Source organism: Anabrus simplex, chromosome 3, assembly GCF_040414725.1.
Source record: "Anabrus simplex isolate iqAnaSimp1 chromosome 3, ASM4041472v1, whole genome shotgun sequence".
Lineage (NCBI taxonomy): Eukaryota > Metazoa > Arthropoda > Insecta > Orthoptera > Tettigoniidae > Anabrus > Anabrus simplex.
In genome coordinates, this window is record NC_090267.1 from 49,806,577 (window position 1) to 49,825,723 (window position 19,147).

At 41.5% G+C, this 19,147-nt stretch overlaps 1 protein-coding gene across 1 annotated transcript in view; it reads right to left on the minus strand.

Annotated features, from left to right (window-relative positions):
• The window catches only part of Gyc88E (Guanylyl cyclase at 88E), an 814,243-nt gene that overhangs the window by 650,264 nt on the left and 144,832 nt on the right, over positions 1 to 19,147 (minus strand). The window contains exon 2 of the mRNA XM_067144088.2: positions 12,577 to 12,679. The gene's annotated coding sequence lies outside the window, so the exon portion shown is untranslated. The remainder of the gene's footprint in view (positions 1 to 12,576; positions 12,680 to 19,147) is intronic.

Sequence of the window (19,147 nt, forward strand, 5' to 3'; positions counted from 1 at the left end):
ATAGGAAGGGGAGTTAGGGATTGGAATAACTTACCAAGGGAGACGTTCAATAAATTTCCAATTTCTTTTAAATCATTTAGGAAAAGGCTAGGAAAACAACAGATAGGGAATCCGCCACCCCTGGGGACTGTCCTAAATGCAGATCAGTATTGATTGACACAACATACACAATAAACGCTTAATACCTTCTTCTTCTTCTTCTTCTTCTTCTTCTTAATCTGTTTAACCTCCAGGGTTGGTTTTTCCCTCGGACTCACCGAGGGATCCCATCTCTACCACCTCAAGAGCCGTGTCCTGCAGCGCGAGACTTTGGGTCGGGGGATACAACTGGGGAGAATGATTAGTACCTCGCCCAGGCGGCCTCACATGCTATGTTGAACAGGGGCCTTGTCGGGGGATGGGAAGATTGGAAGGGATAGACAAAGAATAGGGAAAGAAGCGGCCATGGCCTTAAGTTAGGTACCATCCCGGCATTTGCCTGGTAAACCACGGAAAACCACTTTGAGGATGGCTGAGGAGTTAATCAAACCACCCTCTACTCAGTTGACCTCCCGAGGCTGAGTGGACCACGTTCCAGCCCTCGTACAAGTTTTCAAATTTCATGGCAGAGCCGGGAATCGAACCCGGGCCTCCGGGGTTGGCAGCTAACACACTAACCACTACACCACAGGGGCGGACGGTTAATTCCTTGCTAAACAAAATGTATTACATGATTCCCGCGGTGGTTCGCTACAGGCTTTCAAACAGGATGACCGCTGTTCGAGTATCCATAGATCACAGGTAGGGATTTTTACCAAAAATCAACGCAGCGTCAAGAACAACAGCCGCTCTTAAACTCACATGTTCCACAGTGAATAACAAAAGCGCGGGATGGCTTAGTATTTAATGTCACGTAAGCTTTGCCTTACAAGAATGGTACTAAGGAATTCATTAGGTTAGATTATTAAAGCAATCAAGATAGTGAGGCAAAGTGGAAAATTGATGGTAGATTGATATCTTGGTTCAAAGTTGTTACAGGGTTTATATAAGGCTAAAAATAGTATAAAGGAAGAAAGAGATCAAATGTTTAAGGGTATTTGGTCAAAATTTCATAATTATTTTAATGAAAATGAAATGGTCATAGAATTACTTTGAGTAACAGAAATAAATAACGTTCGGCCATTCGCGCCCTGGCCTTCTTCAGCCTTGAAAACAAAAATATGGTGTCTAAAGAAGACTTTAGAAACATAACACTAAAAGTCGTAAGAAAGTTCTATCCTGAAGTACTTTGTAATGGTTCAAATCCCGTTACAAGATGATATCTGTATTTTTATTATTCCATGATTTTATCTGTATTTTATTATTATTATTATTATTATTATTATTATTATTATTATTATTATTATTATTATTATTATTATTATTATTATCATTATTATTATGTCAGTATTATTATTATGTTATCTGTGATATTGTTACTATTATTGTAATTATCAGTCTTATTTAATTCGATTTTGCAATTGCCTGTTGCTTGCAAGATTGTACTTAGATGTATGCATATATACGTATGTGTAGAATAACATTCAATACCTGTACAGTGAGAATTGTTGTATATATCAGAGATTGGAAGTGACGTTGGGACATTGTGCAAGATTAGTGGCGATTCTGCCAAGTCATCGCCGCGCCATGGCTATGTCATCGTATTTATTTAGAATATGCGCTCAGAGAGTCAGCTGCCTCCGGGCTATTTCACCACTGTATGTAATATTTGCCGCGTTGTGGGAGTATGTTATGGTTATTTCTGGAGATTACGTAGCTGTGTCAACCAGCGTCTATATAAGGTGGATGCACATTGTAGCGTCAGTCATTACTTATACGGATGCAGTACAGTGAAGAAGTCTACTAGATCAAGAAGCCTCAGTCGGTCGGCCAACAAGTGTGAACGAGAGATGGAGAAGACTCAGTGAGCCATTAATTATTGGTCATTGAGAGAGTGAGGACAAGGTTGGTCGCTCACTCAGTTGAAGACACGGACGCAAGGGCTTACCATGGAGTCAGAGAGGGCAACCCTGGACCTGCCAAGAGGTCATACCATATTGACTTACAAAGAAGTCAGATGATATGGAGAAGAAGCAGCCACAAGGATGTATCACCAAGTTAGGCGTGACACATCTACAGTAAACACCAGATCAAAGGAATACGTCGTAATTACACTAAAAGTGTTGAAGGTACAGTCAAGTGAATCAGTGAGGGAAATATTTCGTATAAATTGTTAAATGTCCGGTCAAGAAGAATTCAAATTCATGCCTAGTTTCTTTCAGTTGCAATGTCATAATTTCACATTCTCATCTGTTTTATCGCAACAAGACTCACTATTTTTTTGATATATTATTTAAAGGATATATATTGTTCTATCAAACGAATTCATAGTTTCATTTCTTTGACAGTAAAATATCTTAACCTCAAAATTAATGGGAAAACCGAACGCCAATCTCCTTTTCCCAGAACTTATATGGTATGTTGTCAAAAGTAAGCTTATTACCCCACACCCTAGAGATAGTCAAGAGTCTCATTCTATTATTGCTGCACTGAGTGGCAGCTGGCGCCCTTCAAATAACGTATGTGTAAGTAAGCAGGTAACAAGTAAGTGTGAGTACAAGGTCCGACATGTGTGTATTTTATTTAATGAATGTTAATTTTTATAATTTCCATTTTAAATGCAGATATTCAGATTTTTCAAGTTAAATGCAGATTTATATGTTTGTAAAATTAGTCAGCAACTTAGGAAATGCACAAATTTAACTTATCGTGTAGTTAAAAATCATAACCAAAAACGCCATATAGAAGAATATATACAAGCACTCAATTCTAGAAGTCTTGATGTAAGAAACTTTGGACAAGCTTATAAGTATCAATTTTTAGATGGCATTAAAATTCTGCAATTCTAGCCCTTCAGGCAAGGAACTCAATGTTGAAAAGATCCTAGGGATACGGGCTACGAATTTTAGGTAAATAAAATATGATAAAGTATGAGAATATATTCCTTATTGATTCCTAAATGTACAATTCTTTTCTAACTCATCGTTATCCGGTCGATTAGATTAGCAGCTTGCCTTTCTCTACCACTACGAGCGCTAATGTGATTCAATGCAGCGTTTCACTTAGGCACTTATAACTACATTCGGTGCGGACATTCTTCAAAAAATCAAAAATCGCCAAAGGGTATTGAACCAGGGAACACATTAGAGAAGGAATTATGAAAGTAAGTTAATTTGGGTAGGATTTGAATAAAAAAGGAAACGAGTAAAGGAAGAAGCAATTTTAGGCTGCTTTTCCGGAACTGCATTCAGGCCGGAAGCGATTTTCGAAATCTGTTTCTTTAGTTTGATAGAGCTATCCAATACTCACAGTGTGAAACATTGCCGGGGCCTTTAACCCTTCAAATTCCTGCACAATTGAGGAAATTGCTTAATTTTACGTTTTTCGTAGTCCTACATTGCCTGCTAGCAAATGTTTCCAACATTAAAATAATAGTCGTATAGGAAAGTCTTTTGAAATTGACAATTATAAGATATGCTGTCAATAAGGAAAATGATAGAAATGTAGCAAAATATGAAAATGATAAATAACAATTAGAGTCCGGATTATTAGGTGCTGATAGGTTAGAATGCAAACTTACTTAAGCCAGTAACAAGTACACCCTCCACTGTACAACGGTTATGCTATAAGATTTGCATAGATATTAGGGGTACAGCCTATAGAACTCCTTGAATTTATGCTTCTCTTCCTACACTGTGGAACAACGGGTTGCATCACACTTCCTACAAACCAAATTTCTTTGCATTCTAACCTATTACCACCTAAAAATCCGAGGTATAATAATAATAATAGATCGCCAAACAGTTCAGGTGGGGGGAAGGAGTAACTTCATGTTTTATAAAGAAGTATTTTTTATGTTTTGAACAGGACGCTAGTTTGATCAGGAATTTCACTTAAAATGAAAATAGTCTTAATCCTTTGATCTAAATATATGAAAACGTTTCCCTAGATATTGAGTAATTTCCCCTTATTTTCTCTCTAAATCGTTGCCAATGGATGTGAATTGATGATGAAAATCTGACATATGTTCACTCATAGCTTAAAATCTATTGTACCTTTTAGCATTAACATGTTTCTGATAACGGATTTTAAAATTTCTACCAGTTTGGGCAATGTAGCATGAAGCGCAGTTTTGACACTTGAGTTTATAAACCGCACAGTCAACACGGAAAAGCATGAATATGAAATTCCTAAATTGACAGAGGTAGGAACTAATTGTAGGCTGGAAAACTAAGGAAGTTAATAGCAAATTTAAATGAGAAACAAATTTCGCTACGTGTGTGAGTTATGTGCTAAAGCACATGCATAACTGACATACGTATGTGCCTGTGTTTTTCTAGTAGTTTGTGTACTTGTCGCAAGATGGTGCTGGTGGTATCTCCACTATGATTGAAAGTTCAAAAAGAGCTGTTTGCCCTGCGCCATTTTCACTTGGCTTTGGTTGTCTGTGTGATTCTTTGTGTTCAGAATGGCTGTTCCAAGCCTGCTACAGTATCAGTTTTTAATGCCAATAAAAATGACCTGAAGAAAACACTGCCTTATGTGAAGGAAGATGACATTTCTTTTCCTACTTGTTTAACGTCGCAATACCACATCGAACATTTTCGGCGTCGGAAGAATGAGAAGGGGCTAAAAGTGGGAAGAGCGACCGTGGACTTAATTCACTCATGCCGGGGGAAACCAGTAAAGTTTCAGTGTTATTTAATTTTTAATTATTTTTTTGCGAAGACCTATTACGGTTAATGCTCTCTAGCCTTTCACACTAACAAGATAAGTCTTTCTTTCTTAATATGTTTACCCTCCAAAGTCAATTTTTCTCTCGGACTCAGCGAGGGATCCCACCTCTACCGCCTCAAGCGCAGTGTCCTGGGGCCGCAGACTCTGGGTCGGGGGGTACAACTGGGGAGGTTGACCAGTACCTCGCCCAGGCGGCCTCACCTGCTGTGTTGAACAGGTGCCTTGCGGGGGGATGGGAAGATTGGAAGGGATAGACAAGGAAGAGGGAAGGAAGCGGCCGTGGCCTTAAGTTAGGTACCATCCCGGCATTTGCCTGGAGGAGAAGTGGTAAACCACGGAAAACCACTTCCAGGATGGCTGAGGTGGAAATCGAACCCGCCTCTACTCATTTGATCCCCCGAGGCTGAGTGAACCCCTTTTCAAATTTCGTCGCACAGACGGGAATCGAACCCGGGCCTCCGGGAGACAAGATAAGTCATTTGCCATAATATTGAAGAAATAACCAATTTTTTTCCAGATTATTGAAGACTACACAACTGTGACCGGTGAAAACCAGATGACTGAAGTTATTTTGTTAACATTCTAAATATTGCTATTGAAAGTGGCTTCAACCATTTACGCCAGTTTGTCTTGTGTGTAGTATATTTTCTGTTGGTATTGTGGAAGTGGACATTACTGTATTAGCTTGTAAATTAATTATTGGTAGTGAATTTAAACAGCTGTCTTTGTTAAAGGGAAATATTAAATCATACTAATTATCAATACACAAATGTGACTTACACCACTTTGGTTTTGACTTGCCCACATCAGAAAATGCCCAGTCAGTATAAGAAAAATCACCTCCATTCACGATCCAAAGCAGACACTTCATTGATATTTTGAATTAAACACAATCAAACCAAAACCGTCATTTAGAAAGCTGTTTCATATATAGCAGAATGATTTGGCAACATCTGGTGAATCGGTGATTTTGCATTGTTGAAAAATGCTTCCTCTGAGAACTTTTTTCACTTATCTCATTATTCCGTGGGTTGAATGAGTTAAGGTACATCCCCAGCATTTTCCTGGTGTGAAAATGGGAAACCACCGAAAACCATCTTCAGAGCTACCGAGGGTGTAATTCGGACCCACAATATTTCGAATTCAAGCTCACAGCAGCGCGACCAGAATCGCACGTTCAACTCGCTCGGTTTTCTAAATTCTCCATGCTGATTACTGGCAACAGGACAGTGAAACTGTAAAAGAAAATCTCAGGACCGTTCGATTTGATCTGCTTTAGAGGAAAAAAGTTGATTATGTGAATCTGTGTGAGACTATATTTATGTACACTAACACATAAAGATAGTTAATCATTTTTCTAAACAGTTTCAAACTCTTTGTAATAATTGTGATTTTAATTTTCAATATTAAAATTTATAATAGTCTCAATTTCAAAGCTGCTTCTCAAAACCATGGCCATACCTCCTTATGAGGTTGTCGTAAGAAGTGAGTTAGCAAAACAAGAAGAGTGTATAACTGCCTTAACCTTCAAGAAAACCATAATGAAGTTAATAATGCTTTGAAATTTATAACATTTGTGTTGAATACCCACAAAGAGAAAGTCTCTGTAGCTCAGGCGGCAGCGCGACGGACTTTCACTGCTGGATTCCATGGTTCAAATTCCGGTCACTCCATGTGAGATTTGTGCTGGACCAGGCGGAGGCGGAACAGGTTTTTCTCCTGGCACTCCGCTTTTGCCTGTCATCTTTCGTTCCAGCAACACTCTCCAATATCATGTCACTTCATCTGTCGGTCATTAAAAATTGCCCCAGAGGAGTGCGACAGGCTTCGGCAGCCGGACTATCGCTATCCTCGCCGCAAGATGGCGGCTTCATTCATTCATTCCATCCCTGACCCGGTCACTGACTGGAAAACAGGCTGTAGAGTTTTCATCCACAAATACACAGTTTAATACATAGCTGCTACAGGTTTCAGGCTACAATTTACATCGCGTGACGTATGTAAAAATCTCTGCTAACAAGTTAAAAAATTCCATCTTTCCACCACTTTAATGATCTTTTATCATTCTTACATTTAAAGAACATTAATCTATTTAAAACCGTAAATGTTTCATTTTCTTCCGAAACATCTTCAGCTGTGTATATACTTCAAGATTCAAATACACACAAAATAGAAGTTTCATAGACGCACTCAATTAACAACACGTTGTAAAGAACATCTTATCCTAATCCTTGAATAGGCTTAAAAACTATGAGTCTTTGAGACTTGAAGCATATCTTGTTCGTAATGACACGTTACACGTGAAATCCACTTCATCTTATGAAGTAAAATTTTTATCTTAATATTCGTCTGAAGTGGAAAGGTGGAATTTTTAACCTTTAGTTGAGTTTTTTACGTACTAAAATTCCACCACGAACCAATATGAAGTTTATAACATGTAATATCAAGTGACGTATCAAGGTACAGATATTACAAATAAAGATTTCATCTTTGATCTTGAATTTCTCTTTGTATGTGTGCTGTCGTCATAGTTATTGCCTTCAAAGGACAAAACGCTTCATCTTTTTTAGTTTCCTGAATTCATCTCGCCCTTCTGCCTGCGTCAGCAGTGTCCTTGAACTACTCTACTAGTGGAGGGTGGGAGAAAATGAGACGCCCCCCTGCAGAGACTCGATCGTCTAAGCTCCAATCTACAGTACACTGTATTCATAAGTTAGATGTAATAGGACGCTTGTCGACCCTACTCAAAGACCGTCTGAACACACAACCGGCTAAGGGACCAGCCTTCATTTACCATAATTAGGTGGATAAGGGATGAATATATAAGAGGGGTAAACAGAAAGTGCTAATCATTTCCTGTTAAGCGAATATTTGCGCACGGTTGAGATACATTGTAAATGTTTGAAGGTGATATTTAGCTGTGCATCTCAAAAAAGTTCAGTTATAGTCAGAAGTTGACTCTTCTGTCTGGCAATCTGAAGATTGAACCACAATAGTAGTGTTGGCTACTGAATGCATGATTCGAAGCAATGTATCGATTCATTCAAGTGTCCGAGTGAATCGATTCACAGGAACGGCGAGCTCACGGCACACGATTCAGCTTACTCCCAGTGGACAGTGCTGAGTGGCGCACTCACTGGACGTTGACGGGGAGCCGAGCTTCCGCTGCAGCGAGACAGTGAATCATGGCACATCGAAAGAATCGTGAACGAGCGCGGCTCAGTGAGACACATGATACACACGGCTCCTTATCGGCTCACTGGACACGCAGAGAGCCGAGCTTCCGCTGCAGCGAGACAGTGAATCATGGCACATCGAAAGAATCGTGAACGAGCGCGGCTCAGTGAGACACATGATACACACGGCTCCTTATCGGCTCACTGGACACGCGGAGAGCCGAGCTTCCGCTGCAGCGAGACATACAGTGAGCGATGGCACACGGAAAGAATCGTGAACGAGCCGGCTCAGTGAGACACAAGATACGCACGGCTCCTTATCGGCTCACTGCAACGAGACATACAGTGAGCTATGCTACACTGAAAGAATCGTATGCTATAATGGACTCTCGAGCTCAGCTCATTTGAAAATAATACCCATTTGCATTCACTGTCCTCTTCTTACAGGAAGCTTTAAATAATAGACGGATTTATTTGCAGTGTTAAAAAGGTAGTCACAACATAATTCTGAAGTAGCTCGTAAGTAGGTAGGCTATTAGGTTATACTATTTATTAGTTTAATGAATCTTAGTATTATGACATTTGACAATTAAACTCGACTCTAGCCTGCCCTATGACTATGAGTCATGCTCATGACCACTCAAAAGTACCTGTTTTATATTGGGAAGAACGGCTCAGTATTTTCTCAGTTCATATGTCACATCGTTGCACAAGACTTCAATCATATGTGGACAGACGCAATAACAGTATGTTGAATCAGAAAACCAGCGGGCTACTGTACATCTCGGGTAGCCTATACAAAATATGACGATTTAAAAAATCCTCAGCTGATAGAAAAATACATATTTTCAAAAATGACTGAGTGAGTTGTCGTGCGGTTAATATCGCGTGGCTATGCCCTTGCATTCGGGGGATGGTGGGTTCGAATCCCACCGCCGCCAGCCGTTAAGATGGTTTTCCGTAGTTTCCCTATTTTCACACCAGGAAATGCTGGGACTGTACCTTAATTCAGGCCATGGCTGCTACCTTCCTAATCCTAACCTTTCCCACCCTGCGTCGCCGGAAACCTTCGATGTATTAGAGTAACTAGCATTTTTTCTAAGAAAGGAGTTCATAGTATGAAGACCAGATGGCAGCTGCGAGCACTGAATGCTGTTGCTGCTGTCTTACTAGCACATACTACGCAGATGCAGTAGGAGCGGTGACCAATGAGCCGTGAATCGGATCACTGTATCGATTCAGTAACGTGAACGGAATCAAATGAATCGATTCAGTAAAATGAATCGAATGTCCCATCACTACACAATAGTACCGTTTGTTTAACGTTACTTGAGCGGGATACCTGCACGTTTACGGCTAACTGAGCCTGATACCTGCACGTTTATGGCTATCTAAGTGTGATACCTGCAGGTTTATGGCTATCTGACCGTGATAATTGAGCGTGATACCTGCACGTTTACGGCTAACAGAGCCTGATACCTGCACGTTTACGGCTATCTGATCGTGATAATTGAGCGTGATACCTGCCCGTTTACGACTAACTTAGCGTGATACCCTACGTTCACGGCTATTTGAGCGTGATACGTGAGCGAGATACCTGCACGCTTCGAGGCTACTTGAGCCTGATACCTGAACGTTTACGGCTATCTGAGCGTGATACCCTACGTTCACGGCTATCTGAGCGTGATACGTGAGCGAGATACCTGCACGTTTCGAGGCTACTTGAGCCTGATACCTGAACGTTTACGGCTATCTGAGCGTGATACGTGAGCGAGATACTGCACGTTTCGAGACTACTTGAGCCTGATACCTGCAGGCTTACGGGTATCTGAGCGTGATAAAGTTGGTGTATCATATGTTGCGAAGCTTGTTTTACAAAACAGTTTCTTATGCTTACCAAGTTATAGTTAAGAAGTGCTCTATATATACGTGGTACTATTAACACATCTCTAGGTTCTGAACTAACGGATACAAAATGCAATGGTTTCCATGAATTGGTAGCGATATTGTCATTCTTTACTTTGGTGGTATTTTTATACGAAGTATGACTGTATAGAGTACAATTCTTGGTTATCAATTAAGTACTTCATTGTGTAATTACTGATTACGAATTACGTTGAATATAGCTTCTAAAATTTCTTGTTTAAGGGTAGTCATCACTGAAACTTACAACTTCTACAATTTAGTGCTTACCAACACCAAATTTAAAATAACAGTACATATTAATAAGATACAGCCAAACACAAAACCTGAAGTTGATTAATTTATTGGTTGCATATTTTTATTTTTATATACTGCATGAAAAATGCTCCTTTCGGCACAGTTTTCATTTTTGGGCTGTACTTTGTCAGATTTGTCAAAAATACACATATATTTAAGGACAACTCTATGTTTGCAGTCAGGTATAAACTATTGAAGACATCTTTTCAGCTTTTCAATATTCATTCAATGAGGAAAATCTAGTTTCGTACCATTCTAGGGCCAAAAATATGAAGGATTCAATGTATTATAAAATTCAGAACTACGTTTAATTCCCATACATATTCAAACATTCTCTGCTTCAACTGAATTTGATAAAAACTCTATCTCAAGGAGGATTTTATGCATAGCAAGGAAATAAAAATTAATTAAGGCAGAAAACAACAATTGAATGTTTTAAGAACCATTTATTTTAAACTGTTCTGGAGTTAAATTACTACCTCAGATGCATTTATCCTCTTATACACTGCGTAGTCCTACTAAAAGGTAAATATATTACAGCGGTATTATTGAATTGGTAGTCCGAAAGAACTTTGATGCTAATGTGGTCTGACAGCACGAGAGAAGGGGGCGTGGGGTTGGTTTATATACACTGACTGCCAGAGCAAATGCAACACCAAGAAGGAGTGGTTCGAAAGGGATGAAAGTTGGGGAAAAAACAGAGACGGCACGGACGAATAATCGATGTTTATTTCAAACCGATATGCAGGTTACACAATGCGCACGGCATCGACTCAGTAGGATGTAGGACCACCGCGAGCGGCGATGCACGCAGAAACAAGTCGAGGTACAGAGTCAATAAGAGTGCGGATGGTGTCCTGAGGGATGGTTCTCCATTCTCTGTCAACCATTTGCCACAGTTGGTCGTCCGTACGAGGCTGGGGCAGAGTTTGCAAACGGCGTCCAATGAGATCCCACACGTGTTCGATTGGTGAGAGATCCGGAGAGTACGCTGGCCACGGAAGCATCTGTACACCTCGTAGAGCCTGTTGGGAGATGCGAGCAGTGTGTGGGCGGGCATTATCCTGCTGAAACAGAGCATTGGGCAGCCCCTGAAGGTACGGGAGTGTCACCGGCCGCAGCACATGCTGCACGTAGCGGTGGGCATTTAACGTGCCTTGAATACGCACTAGAGGTGACGTGGAATCATACGCAATAGCGCCCCAAACCATGATGCCGCGTTGTCTAGCGGTAGGGCGCTCCACAGTTACTGCCGGATTTGACCTTTCTCCACGCCGACGCCACACTCGTCTGCGGTGACTATCACTGACAGAACAGAAGCGTGACTCATCGGAGAACACGACGTTCCGCCATTCCCTCATCCAAGTCGCTCTAGCCCGGCACCATGCCAGGCGTGCACGTCTATGCTGTGGAGTCAATGGTAGTCTTCTGTGCGGACGCCGGGAGTGCAGGCCTCCTTGAACCAATCGACGGGAAATTGTTCTGGTCGATATTGGAACAGCCAGGGTGTCTTGCACATGCTGAAGAATGGCGGTTGACGTGGCGTGCGGGGCTGCCACCGCTTGGCGGCGGATGCGCCGATCCTCGCGTGCTGACGTCACTCAGGCTGCGCCTGGACCCCTCGCACGTGCCACATGTCCCTGCGCCAACCATCTTCGTCACAGGCGCTGCACCGTGGACACATCCCTATGGGTATCGGCCGCGATTTGACGAAGCGACCAACCTGCCCTTCTCAGCCCGATCACCATACCCCTCGTAAAGTCGTCTGTCTTCTGGAAATGCCTCCGTTGACGGCGGCCTGGCATTCTTAGTTATACACGTGTCCTGTGGCACACGACAACACGTTCTACAATGACTGTCGGCTGAGAAATCACCGTACGAAGTGGGCCATTCGCCAACGCCGTGTCCCATTTATCGTTCGCTACGTGCGCAGCACAGCGGCGCATTTCACATCATGAGCATACCTCAGTGACGTCAGTCTACCCTGCAATTGGCATAAAGTTCTGACCACTCCTTCTTGGTGTTGCATTTGCTCTGTCAGTCAGTGTATGTCAAACCACTACCCGTTAAATCCGATATTTAAACGTTAAAATTGGCGTAAGGAAAAACCTTTCAGTCACGATTTCTCTCAAAATATAGCTACTAAGTACTATATGACAAGCTATTGAATGATTATAGATATTTGACTTGCCGAAGGTACCACAGCGTGTATTACGATTGTGAAGAAATAAGGTAGTTACATTTTTTATGGGGACATCTCTGAGTTCGGGATCTTAACACCAAGACAGCCACATGAACATTTCTTAATTGTCCGAATTTCAGAACAGATACTCAAGGTAATTGCGGTGGAATATGATAACTATACCTTGTGTTATGGCTGTCAACGGGCGGAGGTAAGCTGAACGGGTTGTAGCCTCACAGGGGGTAACCGTTGGAGAATGTCACGGCCATTTCGCCGATAACGAAACCTGGAAGAAGAAAAATAAAGTCATAAAAACAAGAATTTGATGAAAATGTAATAATAAACAGCACTTTTAAGAATCAAAATATTTTGGATACAGAATTGATAATTTATAAAGGGAAAATGTCCCCTATAAAAATTAAAAATGCTAGAATATCCTTATTTTTAAATGCTGCTAAGATGCTAAAATCTAGGCGTGATAAATAGGGTAATTAGAAATTCAAACCGGGCGAACACAGGGGCATGTACTGTCTATATCGTACTTTTTGTTTGTTTTTTATAATGAAGTTGGGTGATAAGGTATATGGATATAAAAATATGAACAAGGTCATTTACTGACAATGCACTGCCGGAACAAGGAGCCTCCGTCACTCAAGCGTCAGCGCGTTTGCCTCTCACTGCTGGGTTCTGTGGTTCAAATCCCGGTCCCTCCATGTGAAATTTGTGCTGGACAAATCGAAGGCGGTGCAGTTTTTCTCTGGATACTCCGGGTTTCCCTGTCATCTTTCATTCCAGCAACACTCCCCAACATCATTTCATATTATTAATTCCCCCAGAGGAGTGAGACAGGCTTCGTCAGACGACACAGTTCCTATGCTCACCGATAGATGGGGACTTCATTCATTCCATTCCTGACGCGGTCGAATGACTGGAAGCGGGTTATGGATTTTCATTTCGCACTCCCGGAACCAATCGAAACAATGCTGTTCAATTCAATGCGGATACATCCTGAGCTGCATGCTGGAGGACTGTAGTTAAACTGGTGAATTTTTCGAGGACATAGGACAACAGATGGCGGGGTAATATAACTTTGTTGCGCCAAATTCAGTCACCCACCACGTAGTATCGTGTGCGCCTGGAAGGCCGAATGTTATTTACGTGTGCAACAGTCAAGATATATTGCACTTGCCCCTGATCTGCTGATACAGTCGTTTGATAGTAGGAATTTGCAGGGTGAGACAGACATATCGCCGGATTGGTCATGACGCACCCGGAGTGTGGCGGTGATATCAACGAAAATAAGTCGCGTACTACAGACGTACGTCAAGATTGGGGTAGTCATAGAGCATCACTGGCAGATCATAGCGGACGGGCAGATGACCTACATGTTAGGCCCTTTTAAACAATAAGCATCATCATCAACCATAGCGGATGCACAGCACAGATCTGAGTGGTGTGTGGCATCAAGGGTGTGCACGTGTATCTTTGCAGAACATCTGTTTAAAACAAGACTACGAACTCATGTGGCTTCGGCCCGGCTTCATATTCGGTCACAAGACCGTTCGGCACGTCTCCTGTGGTGTCGCGCTTCGGTGAATTTAGGGATGAGGGAGGTGCTGATGGTCGCTTGTGTGTGTGACGTCGACCTGGTGAGCGTTATCTTCCAGGGTGTACATGACCCCAACATACAGTCCCAACTCCAAGTGCCATGGTGTGGGGCGCAATGAGCAACGATACCTGTTCACCTCTGGTGTTTGTGGAGGTTCCATTATTAAACTATGCCTGCTAGATTCAGGACGTTGTTCGACCCATCCTACGCCCACTTGGGTATTCGTGTTTTTCGACAACTGTCGAACAGAAGAGAAAGGAGAAGAAGATACCTCAAGCTCTGATGTGTTACTTCTATGGAGAATACGTAAGGCCCGAAATGTACAGTCCTCAGGCAAGCAAACATCTATTACAAACTTTTCTAAACCAATTTCAATCTGTATCCAGACACTTTTATGCTTAAACGTTTAATGTATTGTACTGTGAATGTAAATATCAACTGCATCAATAGCAGTAAATCTGTAAGAAAATTACTATAATAAACTCATTCAATATATTTGGATCTTTTCAATAGTGAAATGACCAGCCTTTCGCCTCAGTGATTTCACGACTGTAACAACCTGAAGAGCTTGAATGGTTCTAACATTTTCAATCACTGAACTGATCAGTTCGGTATGTATGATATTAACAGAGACAGCAAACACTAACATCAAAACAAAAGTATAACGTAGGAATTGATGCTTCCACAATGAATGACGATGTAGCAATGTAATTTTTACTTCATTGGGTTTTGTTTGTAGTGTTATACATCGTCTTGAAAACGGAAATCTAGAAGTAAACGAAGATGCTGGTGGAATCATCATTCGAGCCAGAGGAAGATGTTATATAACGATATCCGTACACTTCTGCCCAAAGCGCAAGACAAAGACCCTGAAAAATTACATAAGGCTCAATCCCACGCAGTCTGCTAAAGTACTTTCATTTAAGAAGTCGAAGTATACTTGTAAGAAAATATGAATATTAATAAAATCAAATGTTAACAAATAAATGAGAAAACGAAGAAAATAAGAATATAAGAATAACAAAATATAAGTTTAAATAAGAAACCGTGGACGGCTAGGGATGTACAGCTGTGAGCTTGCATTTGGGAGATAGTGGGGTCGAACCCCATTGACGACAGCCCTGAAGGTGGTATTTCGTGGTTTTCTATTTTCTCACCAGGCAAATGCTGGGACCGTACCTTAATTAAGGCCACGTCCGCTTTCTACCTACTCCTAGGCCATCCCTATCCCGTCGTCGCCATAAGACCTATCTGTGTCGGTGCGACGTAAAGCAAAATTCAAAACAATACTAATAGTAAGACAATAAGAAAATAAACCAATAAGAAATTTAACGCTAAATGTTGTAGTGCAAGTTGTGCGCAAGAATCGGTTTAACACCTGAGGTTACCGTCTGGCATTTTTTAAAATGGAAATTTGATTATTTCACTCGTTCACATCAGTCTTTACGTTTTGCATTCAACAACATGTTCTCCTGGAGACAAGCGAGATGCGGCACTCAATACTGAAGTGATGAGACTGCATCAATCAAGTATTAGTTTACGAATGTGTAACTCGATCTTACAAAACTTTAAAGATCTCTCGATACTAACTTTCTCGATGCTCGATAACTGTATAATAAATGTTTCAATCTCGACACTAGATACTTTCATTTTTTCATCAAAGAAAATACAAATTATTCCTTGTATGAAGTAAAGTGGCATGCATCTTCAGTTCAGTAGTGTTATGAGACTTTCCAAAAACTGTTTATGCAGGTATGAAAAACTGTGTGGTTATCACTAAGGCCTGGGTGTTCAGACATTGATTAGAATGCGAACCTACTTACCTGGTAGGAAGTATCGTCTACCCGCTCTTCCGTAATGTAGTGAGAGTAACATAAACCGTCAGGGCCCTAATATGTATGCAAATCTCACTGCAGATCTGTTGTCCGGTAGGACTATACCTGTTATTTGCTTTAGTATGTTTGCATTCTATCCTTTAACAGCCTAATCATACGGTCTCTAGGCAGTTAAAGTGTCCAATTGAACTTCACTTAAATTACCTGAAATACAGACCACGAAACGCACTGTCTTCTGCCACTTGAAAGTGATATATGACTGTTAAAACACTAACTAGTAAAGTAGATCAGCCTACTTCCTGCAGCACAATGCTATTCATTAAGTTACGTATTGATGGAAATTACCGTAAACGCACGATTTGTAATAACTACTTCAAAGTATAGAAGAATAGCTTTTATTGCCCTTGAACGTGATTTTTAAAGAAGTTCGAGGCCCAGACAAACTGTTACCAGTCTGTCTACACATATACAGGGAAAGGCAGCTTTTATCACAGAACAGGAGAATTGTACACATTTGTTATCTATTGAAAATGAAAACCTACAACCTGTTTTCCAGTCATTGACCGGGTCAGGGATGTAATGAATGAATGATATATAGGCTGTTATTACAATGGGGTCGCCACTCCCAAGGTGATTTATTAATGAGTGATAAATGTTATGAAATGATAATGGAGAGTGTTGCTGGAATGAAAGATGACAGGGGAAACTGGAGTACCCGGAGAAAAACCTGTCCCGCCTCCGCTTTGTCCAGCACAAATCTCACATGGAGTGACCGGGATTTGAACCACGGTATCCAGAGGTGAGAGGCCGACGCGCTGCCGTCTGAGCCACGGAGGCTTCCTTGTTATCTATTATTCAGGAATATTTAAATGAAACCCATATTGCTTGGAGATCCTGTACATATTTCAGGGCTGCCTTAAGTAAGTTTGGGGTGTCCTGCAATAGCTCCTTAAAAACCTTTCCAAGGTAGCAGTCGAAGCTAACTTTGTCTGTGACATGAAAATGAATTCTCGTTCTAGTGGCTGGACTTTGCGAACTCATTTTCAACAAACGTGGAAAGTACTTCATCTAGAGAGCCAGGCTATCCATTCTGCAGCAATAATTATGTTACTGACTACCCACTCCACATTATCCACAGTTTATCAAGCAGTTCCACCCACACATACCCACACTCTTCCGCTTGAGGCAAACATTTGTAATATATAGTCCCTGTTTGAAACATATCGTGTTTTTATTATCTGTATTCTCCTAACTCTTCATAGTAATATGCTTGCTGTGTGGGCGTAGATGATGAAACATATTTCACATGTCTTTGTTGGCTGCCATCCAGAGAGCAATGTTATTCAATTTTGATTTACACTGGAAGACAATACACCTTCCTTCGCTATACCGTCAACAGTTTTATGGAAATACAAACAAGCAAATGACAGGAAAGAAAGAGAAAAAGAGATGGCTACTCAGACCTGTCCACCTTACGTTACGGAACCAGTGCCTTGACCACTACACCACAAGAATGCTGCCCATTTACATTATGAACAAATTCAAAGGGTCTGCCTTGTGGAGGTAGTAAAGGAGTGCTTGGTTTACCCGGAAGGAAGTGGGTTCGATTCCCCGTCATGAAGCCGAAAAGTTAAGAAATGAAATTTTCACGACCGAATGGCTCCGAGGTTTACTAAACCTACAACAGAAATGAGTACCAGATTAATTTATGGCGGCAACGGCGCCCGGAATTAGACCTAACCACTCTACCTCACCAAGTGCCAAGGTTACGGGTAGTTGAATTCCTTACTTCCCACCCCTCCAAGAGCCTTCATGGCCTGTACGGAAATGACTTTGCTTTGTTTTTATATTGAGCTGCCTTGTAGGGGGCCGATTGGCAGAGAAGGCTGGACCAGGTGAGAGATGATGTAGAGAGAACTTGAGTTCTACACTGGAGAGGAATGCGTTCCGAGATCGACAACTCGTTCATCGCCTGCCGGAGGTTTTATCTGATGGCGATAAATATTGGTAATTATTATCCACTCTAACCCTCACGACAGACAGTTAGGTATGGGAGGCTTTCAATACGAACTTAGGCTTCCTTAGAGCCTGCGGTCTCCGAAGGCACTTGAGCTCCAGAGCGACCCCAGTGACCTCAAGCGAGCTTAGCACTAATCCGTCTCACAGCGGCCCACTCAGAATTAGAAACTCCAAAATAGTGCCCACGTGACTTCGGCTCGTGTCAATGAAGCACGGCCTCAGCTAAGCAAGTGGAACTGCTTGTCGTACACTTCCTCGCCCCAATCAAACTGTCAGCTGGTAACAGCCTGCTCGTTCGCCACTAGTGACAGAAATAGGACAGTCGGAGTGGCTTTTGTTGTCACCACTTCTTAAGAGCTGGGGAGCATCATGGTCATCACAGCCATAGTGTTTAATCGAGACTGTAGTGTTTGAACTGGTTTGGGTGTCTATAACTATTATTTAAGTTTAATTTTATAATTAATTATAAGTAATTAGAAATCTTAATACTCTGTAGTTTGTACAATGTAGTACATATAAGATGGTTTGGCATAACAGCCAGGCTTCATATCCTGAGCTACGCCATGTAAAACAAGTCAATAAATAAATAAATAAATATAATTGAAGACCTCCCCGGAATAAGGATATAAACAACGAATCAGTAAATTTCAGGAGAACAGAAAATTATTTTTGACGTCCATTTCATGGTATACATTACTGCCCGCCTCTGTGGTGGAGTGGATAGTGTGATTAGCGTCCACTCCCCGGATGTCCGGGTTCAATTCCGGGCTCTGCCATGAGCTTTGAAATGTGGTACGTGGACTGGAAGATCGACTGAGTAGAGCAGGGTTCTGTTCCTATCTTGGTGATCCTCGAAGTGGAATTCCGTGGTTACCCACTTCTCTTCCACGCAAATACCGGAGTGATACCTAACTAAAGGCCACGGCCACTTCCTACCCTGTTCCTTGTCTAACCCTTCCAATCTTCCCATCCCCCATAGGCCCCTGTTCATATGAGGACACCTGCGTGAGGTACTGGTCATCCTCTCCATTTGTATCCCAAACAAAACAGTCTAACGCTCCAGGACACTGCCCTTGAGACTATAGAGGTGGGATCCTTAGGTGTATCCGAGGGAAAAACCAACCTGAGACGGTAAAAGGATCCAGAAACAAAGAAATAAAGAAAGAAAAAAATACAAAAAAAGAAGGAAAAACAGCAAACAATACTTTAACCTATTGCATATGCAAGTGTACAAATTAATTCATCTATTATAAACAATATTTTATTGTTATAACGTAAGGTTTTAAAAATA